Below are 10,449 nucleotides of genomic sequence, written 5' to 3' on the forward strand. Positions count from 1 at the left end.
ATTTTTATTTACCTTGTCAGTTCTTTGAAAACCGCAGAAGTATGTGCATGGTACTATTTCTGCCGTATGGTCGATCTGACCAAACATTTTATAGTCAAACAAAAGTCAATTCTAAAACATCAAAAGTTATTGCTTCAAGATGTTAGGCTTCGAGCTTGGGTATTAAACAATCCCTTAATAGGCAAGGATCAGTAAATCAGAAGGAGAATAGCTCTAAGTCCTTCACTTAATCGAGAAACTGCAAGCTTACCTTTCACTCGCGTCCTTCGCGTTTTATTAGCTAATCAGCTATAAACACTTTCCTGAATATTTCTTTAATTTTTTAAGATTTTATGTAATAATTTTATTATTCACCAGAAGATAGACTTAAAGCGTTCGAGTACATACAGATGTCCCTTTTATTGAGAGACCGAACAAACAAGAAAAAAACTATCCCAAGATTGCTTGGATCGCTGAGATCGCAGCTTCACAAATAGTTGCGGACCGCAAAGGAAACGATTTCATCGTGGAAAAAATCGTAAAAAATTGTTATGCTTTTTGCTATTATCATTGTTATTTAAGCATTTTGGCAGTTTACAAACTAAAGATGGAAGGTAAATAAAGTATTTCCATTCTAAGACTTTCTTAGGTTTAACAGACACTGTTAAGTCTAAAATTAACATTTAGGAGCGAAAATTAGTGAATAAACATGACACGGAATGCTACAGTAAAAAAAATCCAAACGAAATATATAAAATGATCATTATAGCCCAGTTTATATATGAGGGTACATAAACGCATTCGGTACAACTACTTTCGCAGTATTCAGCTTTTTTAAAAGAGAGCCCAGAATCATGTGTGGAACTTGACTCTATATATGCAAATAATTTATGTCATATGAAACTTGTGGCAAAGCCCGAAAGAGATAGCGCAAAGCACAGATAAGCTCACTGAATGCATGTTTTAAATAACATATTCGTTCGAGGTACCCGGTAAAATGATAAAAAACGATGGTTTACAATCCATATTACATCTACAGTTAAAAAAATCTTTAGGACATGTACAGGTAAGCAAACGATTGAAGGATTACCTGTCTAAGAGTTCCTGTCGACCATTTCCACTACAGTTCAGTAGTTTGTTTGCAGCGCCAGCCTTGGATCTTGAGCTCGCCATACTAATCTATGTGCGCTGGAAGTAATCTTTAATACCTTGGAGACTGCTCTTCTCCAAAAATTTTTGTTAAATTTTTGAGACGAAGAAGCTCCAGTTGAATGAAATAGTATAATTTGTTTTCCTTATAGTCCATGAAATGTCCTGCTTCCCTTTCTGTTTTTGCTCTCTTCCGTGAGTTGTTGTTCTCTGACTGTCAGCCATTTTGGATATCCCAGACTACTCTGCGTTGAATGAAGCAATAGTGAAACTGACCGGGGAGGGGATGAGAAAAATTGTAATAAACCCCCAAACCGATCAAGTTAAGGTCGAAAACAACCAGTTTAACTTCTAAAAACACGTGGTAACCCCTACTTTTTATCTTACCAAAATAAAGTAATAAGCCTACTCAGCAAACGATCAATTTTTGGTTCGGGGAAAATGTCGTTTAAACTATTTTGAAGGCAAACGCGTGCAGAGGGCTAACTGCTGATAACTTCCCAGTTGTGCTGATATTTCAAAAAAGACGTATAAAGAGCAGTTGTTATTTTATCAGTTGTTGCCTATTTTTAAACCTTGTTGCAATTCTCATTGCATTTGTGCCAGTTTACGTGTACACTCCGAAATTTTGGGAAAAATAACTTTTTATCATTTTTCTAAAAAATGCCTATTCAGTGTTTTTCTCCATATTGAAGCGCAGTTATCTCTGAAAAATGCGCTGTTAACCCCAGTTTTCTTTTTGGATTTCAATAGGCGCTGATATGATCTACTTGTCTCACATAAATAAATAAGTCTTACTTGTCATTATCTGGGAAAAAGTACTTCCAGTAGTGGGCACCGTCCTTAAGTTATGGAGCACTTTTTAAAAGCTTAAACTTAATGAAAGAAACTAATCCCTTGAAGCATTTTGGTATTGCAACGACATTTGTCCAACTTTACAACAACAGTGTATGTTTGTTATCTGCCTTCTGGCTACATATACAAAGGCTGGTTTCTATGTTAACACAAAACAGAGGCTTTGCTGGAGTTGTTGGAGAGAAATAAACCGTATTTTTAACGAAATAACTTGCATTAAAATAAGTAGGAAACACCTACTCGATCCGGTGGCTGCCTACACGGCCTAACTGTAAACAAAAATACTGCTCTCAGTTTTTTAAAATTTGTTGGCTCAGTTCGTTTCAACTGTAAAAGGTAACCACACACTAGACTAACACGGATAACCGAAAAAAAGCATTAACACAACTATAATAAGAAGTCTTACCTCCGAAAACGCTGCACACACACTACAGGGCGCCAAAACTGAAATCTGTGAATGAAAATACAAATTACTGCTGTTAGATTCACTCGATTCGTTCAATTCAGTGTAGAAGAACATCACAAGAACTTCAGCATACAGATAAAATAACAATGGGAATTAATCTTACATGTAAATGAGGAAAGTTCTTCCATCCGTGGACACATCCCTGACATCCGCGCGCTCCTCGCAAAAACAACCGACCAAAACCGACAAAACCGGCACAAAACCGGTTTTTTTCCGCAAACGCGATCTCTCTGGCCAGCTGTCAAATGTTTGTCACTACTCTCGGGGAGAGGGAAGGGATACTTTTTGTCAGTCATCCCCAGTCTTCAGAGTTTCTCAGCCAGCTCGGCTTGAAATGCTAGATAAGTCAGTAATTCCCAGCCAAAGCCTCTAACAATAAGAAATTTTCCAGCCAGCTCATTGGAACACCTAATTTTTTGCCAGCCAGCAAGATTCCTATGGGGAACAGATAAAGTGAGGAACAGATTCGTTGGGTGCCCCTGTTTATAAAGAAAAAAAACAACAAAAATTCCCTGAAAATTAATGCAACTCATATTTTATTATGTGATGGGCCAAAGGACCAATGTAACAAATCTAAACAAGTTAACGGACCAGGATTAACGGAGAAAAAAAAAGGAGAAAAAAAAAATAGCAGATCAAACCGCGGTCTTGAACTGAGGGTCCTCTCATCATAATACCCTCGCGAACTTCACGCTGCGTCACTGCGCCATTCAGCTTCATGTATTTGTTGGTGTTATTTTAAAGTTCGCCTGACAAAGTTAACAACTTTAAAATAACGCGGTTTGATCTGCTATTTTTTTTTTCTCCTTTTTTTTCTCCGTTAATCCTGGTCCGTTAACTTGTTTAGATTTGTTACATTGGTCCTTTGGCCCATCACATAATAAAATATGAGTTGCATTAATTTTCAGGGAATTTTTGTTGTTCTTTTTCTTTATAAACACATGGTAATTAATGATGTGGCTGAAATACAGTGTTTAATCAGGGGTCTTATGGAGTTTTGCTGAATTAACGGATACACATAGTGGTGTATTTACATGGAATAAGTAACACTGAGTTCCATAATAATATTTTGCGAAAAGAAGTTGTCGACCTCAGGTAGATGTATGTTTTGGTTATTGTAATTTTCCGCGAGCTGAGAACAATAGAATATTTATCTGACTTCGTTAAAGAAATAAATTCTTTTACGAATAACTGCTCATGAACACGCATTTATACATATTTAATTTGACATCAATACAGTTCATGACCTACAGTTAAAACATCCCGTACTATGAATTTATTATAATCAATCACGCACGTGAGGGCCATTCACTTGTTATTTAGTTGGATTTTTTTCCGCAGTTCTTGAACGTGCGACGGCAGCTATTTTCTTCTGGATAACGACCTATATAGTATACATAACCTCTGGTAACGCCGGTGTGAACCTCGGACAATCTTGGACAGAATAAAATGAGAAATAAAACCACCCCTCCCCCCGAATCAATGATGAACTCGCGGTCTAACCAAAGCGCGCCATTTTTTCCATCATTGAAATGGGGGGAGGGGTGGTCTTAATTTCTCATTTATTTTGTCCAAGATTGTAGATACATTCACGCTCTGTACTGTCTGTAAACCATGATGGTAGTGCAAGTCAAGATTGTATATTCAAATTGCTCCATGGAAAGGGTTGCTCCAATTTTTTTCTCGTCTTACCTGTAATTATAAAACCGTAAACACCAGAGAAAATGTCTGGAATGTTCATCATTTCTCAACCAGTCAGTTGGGAGCTGAAATCCACCAAACTGCAGTATGGATCAGTCAAGAGTTGAAACGAAAAAACGAGCTGGCTTTTCTTTCCAAGACAACCTTTCTGTTGAATAATGTTTCAAAACCTGTGTTTCAAGTACAGAAACGTTCAGGCGGAGCTGTCAAAACTTGACCTGTTCACACTCTAAACATTAATTGGGTCAATTAAAAATGAGACAGTTTTTCTAGACAAACTTGAATATTTTAAGCATGAAAGAATGAGGAAAAAAGTTAGTCGCTCACTGTAGCTTGAAAATAGTAGTAACATACCTAAACAAATGTGACCGTGAACGGGAAAACATACCTTAACGCTTATCCGTTAAATGCTCTCTAATGGACGGATAGCTAACGGATAGTTAACGGCCTTCACAGCATTCTAACGTTTTGTCCTTACGTTCTAACGGTTATCTAGTTGTGCCTAACAGATGATCAAAGCGTTCTAACGCTTCCTCCTAATATAACGGCCTAACGGCTGACTAAGTATGTCTAACGGATGAAGAAAACGTTCTAACGGTTACGCAATTTGCTCTAACGGATGACTGGAGCCATTTAACGGTTGTCTAACGCTCTACATCTAGGGACTTAAACGTTTGTCTAACGGTTTACATCTAAGGACTTTTTACAAACGAATAGCGTAACTTTCAGTCCGATGTTATAAACACATGATCGTGCCGAACGTCTTACACTCGCAATTTTTAATAAAAACTGAGTGACAAAGTGCTGACTTCATGATGAGACAAGCATTAAAAAAAATATTTCCACGGTGAGCAAAACTCAGTACTTTCACTTCCTCATTGAGAAGGACAAACTAAGAATTCTGGTCCTTTATTATCATGTGAGACGCGAACGTAGCGTAGCTGAAGTCCTGCGTGTAAACAATTTTAATCGCTAGTCGTGGCGAACATTTTTTATTGTTTTACTCAAATTTATTTGTCTCTTGTACTTATTTTTGCACCATGACTTTGTCAAGAGTTTTTCTAAAGTAACTGTTTTACCCGGGTGAGCCGTCGATTCGCGAAAGATTACGCTTTCTAGCTTGGCCGAGTATGCGAAAGCAGTGCCTTCTGAAGTCACAAAGTTAGTCTCGAAGCGACAACGCGTTGGCGCTGGTTTCACCAGATTAAAGTTGTTTTCATCACATACATGCAGTTTAAAATTGGTTTCGTCTGATTCAGTTAGACAAAAGTCTATCAAAATATTCATCAAACCTTCCGCCGGAATATGGCCGTTTCTCACATCTTGGAACATGTAAACAACTTTATGCAAATTTTTGAACCCGCACTTTGTAAATGGAAACCAATTAATTATTCTACTTCAGTTCGAACGACGAAGACCACTTGATTATTTTATTGATTCAAAATAGCAATTAAAGGAAACAGAAGGTTACTGATCATTTGGGATCCCACCTCCCAGTTCGTAGCACTTTATCAATATATTATAACTACGAGTGAAGTCCTTCAAGTTTCAAAAATGATCTACTAATTTTATTAAAGTGCATTCTTATTGACTTACAAACATTGCCCTTAAAGTGAGAAAAACAAGAACTACTGGAAGTTACTCTAAGAACTAAAATGCTTACAACAGGTGTTTTCACTTATTCGTTACTGTGTCCGTGTGGTATTTGCGTACTTAATAGCGCGACACCTAGCATTTATCTTAGTTTTTATGAATGCCCACAGTTTATCCTTTTCTGTCACAGATTCTGCAGGAAACTTGCTAAAAACTAAAACTTTTAATGAATTTAACTTATTGCTGTCTAGGCATTGTTTACCGTAAGAACCATCGGTGTTGCTGTTCATGATTTCTTCCTTCGTGAAAAAGAAAGGAAGAAGGTTAACTGTGCATCTGTGCCTGTTTACTTCTTTTTGGAGTGCTTCCCGAACCCGCTTTACTTTCCTCGGGGTTACACATGTCCGAATAACATCCTCTGCAACTGGGATTTCAACGGCGCTGTCTACGGCACTGTTGGAACTGACGGTGCTGGGGAGAGTTGCTGGTGTAGGATCAGCAGGGGTTTCCAGTGTAGGAATAACAGGAGTTTCCACTGTAGGAGCAGCAGACGTTTCCAGTGTAGTGTAGGAACAGCAGAAGTTTCCAGTGAGAGATCAGCAGAAGTTTCCAGTGTAGGAACAGCAGGAGCAGCAGGAGCCGGGAAATGTACTGAAAGGCTAGTGTCCACTTCAGCGCTCAAGCTTTCGAAAGTGTCTATGTCAATCGTCGACAGGTCATGAAGAGGCGGAACACTCGCAGACAAACTGACTGATAACAGGTCTATGTTTAGTGGGTTTGGATACTGTGAAAAAAAAGCAGAACAAAAAAATTATAAAAATCATAAGAAGAAATACAACACTGATTTTCTGTATAGCACCCAAACGGTGACCGTCAAGCAACCTCTGTTTCTCAGATTTACCAAATTGCTAACACTTTATAATTTATGCTGAAAATTTACGAAGAGAATTTCGGGATAAATTTGACGCAAAGAAAGAACACTAGCTAGCGTTTACTAGAATTGCTTTTTTCTTATCAAGAGAAATATAATGTTGGATTCTAGGAAACAGTATTACACCTGAGAAATTCAATGAAATCTTCCAGCTTTCCTACAAATAGCAAATGGATGCCATATGAAGAGCCACTGCGATAACAATATTGTCTCTCTTTTTCAGGTTGTCGAGCGAGGGGAGAAATTATGGTATTTTAAAACGAGAAAGTGAACAAAGCCACGCAAACACATGCGCAATTAAAGAAGAAAACTCACCATGGTCTCTAAGGATTCTAGTCGCTTCTCGATCCTTGACAATCTCTTCGCCATGTTACCCTCCATTGCGGCGAGCGAATCTTCGAATCTTTCCATCATCTGCAAAAAATAGGCGGTCGATGACTGCATGTAGCTTACTTCCGCGGCCTGCTATTACCTACAATAGTCTCTTTAACTGCCGTGAAACAACGACACTAGAAATTGCTCACAACTAAAGACAAGTGAAACCATGCTGTGATGAACGAAACAAAAACTGTGATAAGGCCTATTCTAATTGTAACCTCTCTTGTGCGTGATCCTCAGTATAAGGTGTCTCAAACCACTCAAGAGCTTTGAGAGCACATGGCAAATCGAAGATTTCTCGTCTGATCACGTGCTAATTCCGAGTAACAATCGACGAGGTTCCAAAGCAAAAGTTAAGATCGCGAAATATCGGGTCAAAATCAACAGAGGTCGTTGTGGGCTCGGATTCTATTGTTACAAACACTCACTCACTCAGACCACTAACTATGCTCAGACGGATAGCATAGTAGCTTACGCCTCTTTAGGATGTAAGCTACAACAAAGAGGTAAAATATAATTTACATATGTACACAGAAACAAATTGCCATCAGCATTTTCCAGCACTAAAATAAGCTCTCATTTGTCAGTCTTAGATGGAAAAATGACTCGACAAGAATTGAACCGAGTTAGAACATTACTTGCTGAAACATTACTAATGCATGTATTTACCTTACAGAGTCTTTCCTGACCCCGGAGCTGGTCCCTCAGAAGAGCGCACTCTCGGTCTTTTGCTTGAAGTTGCTGCTTTAAGATGCTGATCTCGTCGCGGGTCTCGTCAGAAGTAACATTTGTTTTCTTTTTAACTCTGGAAGCTTCGCGGTTAGCAGACCACTTCCCATCCGGATTTTGTTGTTCCACCAAAAACGTTTGGTATGGATCTTTTTCGGCTGACTGAGGGCTGACTTCAGGGGTTGACGGCTGACTCAGACTCGTTGACGAAGGTTTTTCCACTCCAAGAAGATACAAGTTTATCAAAACTATTCCCTGCCTACATATTGATTGCGACAACTTACACTTTCCCCTGATCTATCTAAATTCCAAGCTACGATTTAGTAAGAAGCTACGTCGCTTCAATTTTACTCTCATTCAGCAATGCGATCAATTCCCAGTATAAACAGCTTCTTTCAATGAAACTGCGATTAGGCGTTATTTTTCCTGCAGGTTATTAGCAATTTACCTCTATGAAGTAATCAATCATTAATTAAAAATGTTTCTTCACTTACTAGTCCCGCACAACGATATTTTAGATTTTTGAAAATTTGCAGTGCGATAGATTTCGAAAATCGGCGAGATTTTCATCGTCGTATTTCAAATAAGGGAAGGAAATTGGGTCGACAAAACGTAGCATATAAATCGGTCTAATTGAGCATGTTCAAATTGATTACTTGAAGGTGATAACTGGCTTGGAGCAACTTCAGAATACCCGGCCACTCACACCCTCCCTACTGCTCTAGTGGCCCGTGGTCAGCAGTCGGCTAGCAACTTTGCATATATGTACTAAGTGTTTAACTGAAGTGCTACCACTGTCAGTAGTTCCGTAGTCAGTGAATTAGTAATGAAGTAAAAAGCTCTAAACTTAAGTGCTACTGTGGTCCCCAGTCCCGCAGTGGATGAAAGAATCAGGTATATTCGTGGTTTTTATATAAAGTTATTTTGTTAATTGTCACGACTGTGGGACTGCGGTAGCAGCATTTGAAAACACATATTAAGAGGCCAGGTAACTGGTGAATTTACAAGTGATTTCAGGATGGTAGCTACCTTGTCGGGCCGCGCTACCTTCCTTGGCGGCTCAATGCTCTCTTCTTCCAAGCTGGACATCTCTAGCAGGTTTTCGTTGCTCCACTCTATGTCTTTTAAATTCAACACGCTCTCGTCATCTGCAATAGCAAATCGTACGTGTAAATAATAGTAATTATTCGCACTGATTATACCATCAAACAAAAGCAACAACTACAAAACAATTTTCCTGGTTGTGGCAGTTCACGGTCACTTCACCCCGTGGTCATTTCCCCCCTACCAAAAGAATTTCTTCAGACAGCACAAACAGTTGAGGTTAAAGTCGTATTCCAAATATCCAAATAAACAAGTCTTTGAAAGATCGGCTTGCTGTTCTGCAGAAATAGGTCTCTCCATGAAATAACATAAGTTCACACATTACGCGTCGGTACGTGTTGCAAGAAAACAACAATACAGTCTTCGTTCCAGCAACTACATGTGCAATAAATCAAATACATTTAGACTCAATGAAAATGATTCTGAGGGCAGTTCATTAAACAACGAACGTAGCGCCATGCATGGTTTTCAAAGTATTTCAAATTCGATCGGCCATCAACACTACGAGCCTCAGCGCTCCGGAAGTTAAAAAATTCGTACCGTCTGGTTGCTATGAAGTGACGTAATCATCCAGTTGAGTATCCATCACCGTAACACTTTTGCGGTCAACTACCGCAGCGCTCGTAAAGTACCTTAATTAAAACCGTGTTCAAGACCCTCTAGGAAGTCTGTTTATTTTTGAGTCGATTAATGCACTGCTGACTTTCACGAGGTCAACTTTTGCATAAATTATCAAACATTATGTTAAGCGGGAAATCTACCTATGGTTCGCGGGAGAAGCAACTTCGAAAGCGGGGCAAGACAAATGTTTCGAGAGTCGAGGATGTGCTCACAAACTATTCTCTATGCGACGAAAGGAGAAATCACTGGCATGATAGCTGCATGTAATGGTAATTTTATCAATCCAGGTCGCGCCGTGTTCGCTCGAGAACACTGTGGCAACCTCATTTGGCGCGCTTCTCAATACTTCCAAAACATGTTGTAATCGGTAAGTAGACTTAAGCACTTAGTATCGCCAAGCCATTCGAATCAGTGTATACCCAATTCTTTGTCTGAAGATTCTCGCAAACACATATACAAGTAAATCTGGATGGAAGAAGAAATTGTCTCCCTAAACGCAGCCAGATTATATTTTGAAGGATGGCGGCACATTTCAACGCGTCTTCAGGTCAGCCCTAATTTATAGTTCGTAAGAGTATAAATTGCGATCTTCCTATTTTCGCTTAAGCTTTTTTGATAAAACTTCAGTAGAAACAAAACAACGCAGACATGACATTCTCTTGCATGAGACACAATCGGCTGAAGGAAATATCTGTTTACAAGTCGGTTAAATTATCCATTCTTGCGCACCGCAAAATCAGCTAAAATCAGTCGCTGGAAACCTGGCATATTATTAAGCCTGAGCGCTTCTAAGAATAACACGTTTAGAACTACGACGCGTAGAAAAAAAGAAGGCAGTTGTTCTATATCCTTTCTGGTTCATCCAGGTAGAAGTCCTGGCATATTATTATGCCTGAGCGCTTCTAGGATATATAACACGTTTACCATTTCGACCCGTAGCCGT

The sequence above is a fragment of the Porites lutea genome, chromosome 13 (assembly GCF_958299795.1).
Source record: "Porites lutea chromosome 13, jaPorLute2.1, whole genome shotgun sequence".
In the NCBI taxonomy this organism is placed as follows: Eukaryota; Metazoa; Cnidaria; class Anthozoa; order Scleractinia; family Poritidae; genus Porites; species Porites lutea.